Source organism: Pimephales promelas, chromosome 1 (assembly GCF_988280905.1).
Source record: "Pimephales promelas chromosome 1, fPimPro1.hap1.1, whole genome shotgun sequence".
Taxonomy (NCBI): Eukaryota; Metazoa; Chordata; class Actinopteri; order Cypriniformes; family Leuciscidae; genus Pimephales; species Pimephales promelas.
The window spans coordinates 48,993,872-49,001,768 of record NC_142769.1 but is presented as its reverse complement, the minus strand read 5'-3'; positions in this window follow the sequence as shown (position 1 = coordinate 49,001,768).

Genomic DNA, 7,897 nt, shown 5'->3' with positions numbered 1-7,897 from the left:
TTTGCACTCAAGCGTTCAAACAATCAATAGGTCCTTCAAACAGAAGTGTCCATAAATGCACCAATAAAGCTGTTTAAGAACAATTAAATAAGTTGTAAATAACATCTATCTATCCATCTATCTATCTATCTATCTATCTATCTATCTATCTATCTATCTATCTATCTATCTATCTATCTATCTATCTATCTATCTATCTATCTATCTATCTATCTATCTATCTATCTATCTATCCATCCATCCATCCATCCATCCATCCATCCATCCATCCATCCATCCATCCATCCATCCATCCATCCATCCATCCATCCATCCATCCATCCATCCATCCATCCATCCATCCATCTATCTATCTATCTATCTGTCTGTCTATATATCTATATCTATTTGTCTGTTTATATATATATATATGTTTATCTATCTATCATTCTTCCATTTAATCTGCTGTTCCAACCGTTCATTCATTTGTTCATTTACTGTAATCTATCATTCTTTCTATCGCTCTTTCATTTGTTACATATATTGTTTGTTCTGTCGACATCCATTCTAACGACACACTTGGAGAAACAAAAGCGTCAAATAGAGTTAAATAATTAGCTTTATATACTGTATAACAATAGTGTATTTGCTCTGCCTTGTTTCTGCTATTTGTTCTATGTCCAGGTAGTTTAACCTCATGACGAAGCGTTGAACTGATGAAGATTTAACAGCTGTACTGTGTGTGTGTGTGTGTGTGTGTGTGTGTGTGTGGGAGGCAGATGTCAGAATCACAACTTATGAACTAATCTACTGCTATAATGCCAGTGGACTGACCTTGAGAAGTGGCTTTGGCATTGTGAGGATAAAATATCGCCCAAAATATCCCAAGGTAAAACCAGGAGTCACTGTGGGAACCAGCTAACGGTACATATAGACGTGTGTGAGCTGTGAAACAGCAGGTTGTGTGAGGGTTAGTTTTAGCGAGCAGGCGTTAGAAAATGTCATTAGCCAGATAGACTTAACCATGATAGAAAAAAAACATGTGCATCTGGGTGGATCGAGACTATTGGACGTTTCAGAGAGAATGATTAATCTGAAAAGAAAGTGCCTGACGTAGTTTTGTTTTTTGTGCGTGTGATTCACACACATGAATCACCTCAGGAGAAAGCGAGACGAGAGGGAAGGGGAGTCTCCTGTATGTAAAGGTCAGATGAACACTGTCCTCTTCTAAATCACTCGAGGACACACACTTACACTCAGACAAAACAAACAAGATATAGTACTCATAACCTGCTACTGTTTTCATGTGGAACCACAAATATAAAAAAAACCATCAAAACAAATCATGTTCGCTTGCATGCATCACTGTACACGTGCATATTTGATCCTTTTTATTAGTTCTCACAGGGGGGGGGGGGGGTCTTACCCCTCAGTTTTATCGTTAGTGGAAAATAATGAGAATCATTTTTCACTATCAAGGCTTCCCTTTCTCCACCACACACACACACACACACACATGCTCCCCAGTGGCCAGATGCTTGCAATTTCAAGTCTGTCGAATTATTTACATCTCTGGTATCACAGAGTTATATGAATATTCATATAATCAAATCTGCACATAAAGGTATCCACTAGTTGATGTGTGTGTGTGTGTGTGTGTAGGCCTGTAATTCCCTACATTATGGGGACCAAATGTCCTTACAAGGATACTAATAATTTTTGACCTTGTGGGCCTTTTTTGGTCACCATGAGGAAAATACAAATAATTTTGGCTTATAAATCGTTTTTTTTAAATGCAGAATGTTTTATGTGATGGGTTGGTTTAGGGCACAAGATATACTACTGTGTGTTTCTATTTTATTTTATTATTATTATTATTATTTTTTTTTTTTGCTTGTGCATATTTGTGATAACTTGAATGTTTCAATGTGTAACTTGTTTGTCTTGTACACCTGTTGGTTTTCATATGTATGTAAAAAAGAAAAGAAAAACAGCTAAATATGGCTTTATTTTCTATATGACATTTCTACCTAACAGTTATGAATTTCTCATTGTGCCATGGCGCGCAAAAAAATAAAATAAAATAAATAAATATATATATATATATATATACTGTGTCTGTGTGTCCTGGTACATGTTCTGTAGTTTCAGCTCTAAATGAATCATTCACTAATGGTCTGATGCATATTGCTCTTTTTCCAAAAGGACTGTTGTAGTCTTATTGGCTGTCTTTATGCAATTTCCGTGAGTCAGGGCGCACAGTTTCTTATCGATCTGCCGTGATACAGTGTTTCCCATTCATAGTTCCCAAAGTTGCTTCCAAGGTAAAATTAATCACTAGATTGTCCCATTTTTAATATGTTGATGTGCTTGCTTAGGGGCCATTCACGCAAAAGGCCTTTTCCATTCCACTGCACTGCTTTTCATTGATTTTCAGCTTAAATGTGCAAGACGACCGCTTTTAACCGTTGTGCTCACGTCTCGCATCTTTTGCAGCATATCTTATAAGACCGCAGTGCAGCACAATTTAAAAGTTCAACAAAGTTAAACTCATCTCTAGAGCTTGTGTGTGTTTTTTTGTTCCACTGTTTTACACTAAATGTGATTTGACAAACTGAACGTTATTAGTTACGAATAATATTTTGAAGCCAAATTCCACGCAACTCCATTAATCTTCAAAAGAAAAAAGAAAAAAATCTGAGAATTTCTGCAAAACGCCACAAAACTCCTTGTGGAAATCTTTTTACATTTAAGATAATTCCAGAAGCAAGATTCCTGATATGTCTGTGTACGTTTTTTTATGATTTAACCAACCCTATGCAATTGAAGTACAAACCATTCAATACTTTATCCAATCAGAAACTCAATAGTGTCTCGGTATCTGTGGCGTTTGAGTGCAAGTGAATCAGGTGTCATGCTGTTCAAAACAAGATGGAGAACGACACAAACCCATCAGCAGTGACACTGATGACAGAAGCAGTCGAGGGCAGCGTACGCAAAACACACTCAAACACACACTTCTCCATGAGATGACAACAGGGATTGGAGGATTGAAGATAAACTCTGACCTCAGTCTAAGATGATGTGTCTATTGCTCTTTACATGAACACCACGTGTGCTGTGATGCGGCGACGGTTAACCTTGTCAATATTACAAGTGACACTGCAAATTCTGTGACCTTCTCATGTCTCAGATGATCCAATTATTCCTCTTACAACATCGACCCATGATTGTTTTAATCCCATATTCTGTGAAAAACACATATTCTCTGTCAAAACTCGTCAAAGTGTACACTTGCAGGTTTATAATTACAGGCTAATATACTGATAGCCCCTTGAAATAATAATACGGATGAACAATATTTAAAAAGATTATAATTGTCTAAATCTGAGTATTGAGAGCTGTTATAAAGGTATAATTTAAAACAAATAATAATTTAAAAAGTACAATATTTATTTATTTTTTTTGTTCCAAATTACAATGCAAGTAATGAGTCAATAAATAATCAATCCATCTCCCAAAATGTGTTTTTGTCTTATTCACAATGGTACGCCTATGATAAGTGTTTATATATTTTAGATTATTTATTTAAATATTTATTTGATATATTATTCTGTCGGGATGGTTTGTGCGGGACTCTGCGTACATGCGTCACTCTCTCGCGTGTGTCTCTCGTCACATCCGTGAATCGAGACGTTTCTTCGGCTGCGTCGTGTGCGCGCGCGAGTGAGTGGCAGAGGTCAGTTTTACGAGTGAGAAAGGTTGACATTGAGCAGTTACGGTGCGTTTATGTGCTATGGTAATTATGGTAAAAGCCGACGTGGAAAATGCACATGAAGACCCCCTCGTGTGTTATTTTCCACTGGGCAACTCATAGAATATTTTGATGGACGAGTTGCCTAGATGAGATAAACTTTGACCATTTCAAAATGGCGGAGAGCACCGCGAGAGCCATGAATGGTAAAATATATGATCTAGAAAATATACAGCATATTATTTACCTTATGAGTTTTGATAAATAATTTTCTTGCTGTTGCAGATGACTTAAGCAATCTAAAATAGTTTTAGCTAAATAACAGGTCTGGATCTCCATCTTTTTACCACATTACGACAATAAAAGCACTTGAACGCAACACACTGGTAAATACCAGTTCACAAGTGGTAAATATCCTATTTTCCATAGCACGTGAACGCACCATAAAATCTCAAGCCTCCGGAGAATCACCCGATTAAACAAACGGCGAACAGAGGAGAGCCTTCTGGAGAACAGACCTCGTGATAATACAAGAATCAACATTGGCTTTTCAGAGATGGCGAGAACTGAACGATTTGAAACGCAGAGATGATGGTGTTTTTATCACTCAACAGGCGAGTACAGTATTTTATTGAACATATAAATAGCCATGTATCTAGTTAATTATAAAGCATTATCTATTGTGAAGGTTCATTTCATGATGGTTGTTGTATCGCTTGGCTGGAAGTGCTGTGTGTATTAGTGTGTAAAGATAACGTTACAGTAGCTAGTCAGCTTGAGATCCTTTCCATCTAAACTGGTTATATCTCTTAAACCTATGGAGAATGTTTTATGAGCAGTTTAATCATATTCATCCGCACAATCATGTGTTGCCTTGCCTTATGTTTGAGCTTTTGTGGAGACTTTGCAGCAGTTGGTCATTAAACCACTTCTGATGTCAGCTGAAGTGCTCATTGACAGTGAACATGAGTGTGCATAAGCATATTGGCTAGCTCCGTCAAAGCTTGTCGTGTCACACCATCTGTTATGATACGGTCTTGAATAATCACACTGTTTACTGGCTTGCATAACAAACAGCTGCTAATTATATGTGTGTTTTTGATACTTTCATTTCATACTTTTGTATCATGTGTTTATTGTAATTCTCAGTTCAGTGAGATTCTCCTGACTGACTGAAAGTTGACACATAACTCAATTAATGAAAAAAAAAAGCTAATATAGTGGTGACATAAAACCTATGGATTTTATAACTAGATTTGATAAATTGATACAGTATATTAACCTTTTCTGTTTTTTGGACTTTATTAATCCATAATTGGTTTCAAAAGCAATTCATTTCCACGTTCTCGCATCACTTCCAGTTCAAGTCTTTTTGATGTAGCACCTTAAATACAAAAAACAGATATTATATTAAATATTAGTGGCACAAATATAAAGCTGTTTAACACAGCAAAGATGTGCATATTTTTTTCACCAGTACATTTATTCAGCTACTCACTATTAGTGAAATAAATCACGGAAATGAATCTTTCACTTTTTTTCACTGCTAAAATGACATGCCTACTTAATTTTAGTAAATGTTACTATTTTAAATGACATCGTCTTTCTTTCTGATATCGTATCTTCCTTTAAATGTACTCAAAATTTTACATTTTGTATCAAAGTTCACCCCAAACTTGAAGAATATTGCTGCACTTTTGTTGCTGACACACTAAAGAAGCTTTGCGAGACAGTTTTTAGTGCTATAGGATGCTGGAAAAGGATATTAGAGCGAGAAAGACTCTGGGAAAGAGTTGATGGCACAGTATCTGTGAACGGCTCTCGGTGGGACCAGGCTCTCTGTCTTCATTGATGTCTGTACCAAGTGTAAATCCCTCTTTAAAAAAAAATAAAACCTTGGCAGGATGCCTCTCTTTCTCCCTGTCGCTCTGCTTTTGCCTCACTTTCTGGAACATAAGCAACTAATCTCTCTCTGTTTCGCTGTGATATGACAACGAGCTATTGTCATTGTTAAAGCCATCTGATTGGCCGAGAGCTTGTGTCTCATTCAGCATGTTCTGGCTCTCTTAATTGCTTTAGGGTTTCCACCGCTCTAAAGATTTCCCTCAGTTGGACTCTGATCTGCTTTCCAACTCTCTACTCCATCCTTAATCTACATCCCTCCTTTCCTTATCCTCTCACTCATCTCCGTCTCGCTCTCTCCAGCTTTTGCCGTGATGATGCTAGATCCAAATGCAGTTTTTCCTTTCGTCTCTTGAGTATCCAAGTGTCAGTGCAGTATTTCAAACCTTATATTGACTTCTTTCAAATTATATTTTTTCACTTAAAGGGATAGTTCACCCAAAAATATTTCTTCAAAATGAATAATTACTCTCCCTCGTGTCGTTCCAAACCCGCGAGACTCGTTCGTCTTCTGAACACAAATGAAGATCTTTTTGATGAAATCTGAGAGGTTTCTGTCCCTCCTTTGACAGCTACGCTACTGACACTTTGACGCTTCAAATTGTTCATAAAGATTGTAAAACTAATCCATATGAATTGAGCGGTTTAGTCCAAAATGTCTGGAAAAAAAAATACTGTACGATGTACAGATTGAATTTAGGCTTTTATTCACATCACTTTATTCATCAACTCACGCATTAGTTGAACAAAAGAATTTGGTAAACGAAACTTCAAGAATGTTCGCTTGACGTGCGAGAGCCAATGAGGTTCACTCTCGTGTTAACGCATCACGTTTGAGCTTCAGCAAGAACCAATGAGGTTCATTCTCGTGTTACGCATCACGTTTGAGCTTCAGCAAGAACCAATGAGGTTCACTCTCGTGTTAACGCATCACGTTTGAGCTTCAGCAAGAACCAATGAGGTTCACTCTCGTGTTAACGCATCACGTTTGAGCTTCAGCAAGAACCAATGAGGTTCACTCTCGTGTTAACGCATCACGTTTGAGCTTCAGCAAGAACCAATGAGGTTCACTCTCGTGTTAACGCATCACGTTTGAGCTTCAGCAAGAGCCAATGAGGATCATTTTTATGTTACGCATCACGTTTAAGCTTCCTCAAGAACCAATGAGGTTCACTCTCATGTTACGCATCACATTTGAGCTTCAGCAAGAGCCAATGAGGTTAATTTTCATGTTACGCATCACGTTTGAGCTTCAGCATGAACCAATGAGGTTCACTCTCATGTTACGCATCACGTTTGAGCTTCCTCAAGAACCAATGAGGTTCATTTTCATGTTACGCATCACATTTGAGCTTCAGCAAGAGCCAATGAGGTTCATTTTCATGTTGCGCATCACATTTGAGCTTCAGCAAGTCAAGTCAAGTCAAGTCACATTTATTTATATAGCGCTTTTCACAATACAGATTGTATCAAAGCAGCTTCACAGTGATAACATGTAAGTAGCACAACACAGATCACTAACATTGCTAAACACTAAATAACCCCAACTGAGCAAGCTCAAAGCAAGCCAAAAGCAAGGCGACAGTGGCAAGGAACCAAAACTCCATCAGATTGGATGGAGAAAAAACCTTGGGAGAACCCAGGCTCAGTCGGGGGTCAGTTCTCCTCTGGCTTACATTCATATTGTTTAAATATAAATATTAAATATAAATATTGTTTATGAATCAAACGGCGCCATAACATATCGCAGGCGTTGAGTCGTCTCATTACAGGCGTTGAGTCGTCTCATCACAGGCGTTGGGGCATCCGAAATCCCCGTGAGAGGCTGGACACAAAACTGGACCTGACGAACGCCATTTTTCTCGGGACAAGCGTCCCGAGATAACAGCAGAAAGGCAGATGGGAAATAATTAGCATAGCTGATGTTCATAATAATTTCCGTTATAACTCACAAACTCTCCGTAACCCGAACTCTCCGCAACCCAACCATACGTGCCGACCCGTTTGTCTAAAAGGCTGTCGAGCCCCACTGGTGCGTTAAGCAGTTTCAGTGGCAAACGGTTCCGTATGGCATAACAGAGGACTAGAAGGTAAGCATTATGTGAATGCTTGACTAAAGAGATGCGTCTTTAATCTAGTTTTAAACTGTGTCAGCGAGTCAGAGGCTCGGACCGTATCGGGAAGGCCATTCCAGAGTTTTGGAGCTAAATGCGAGAACGCCCTCCCTCCTTTACTGGACTTCGATATCCTAGGAATGACCAG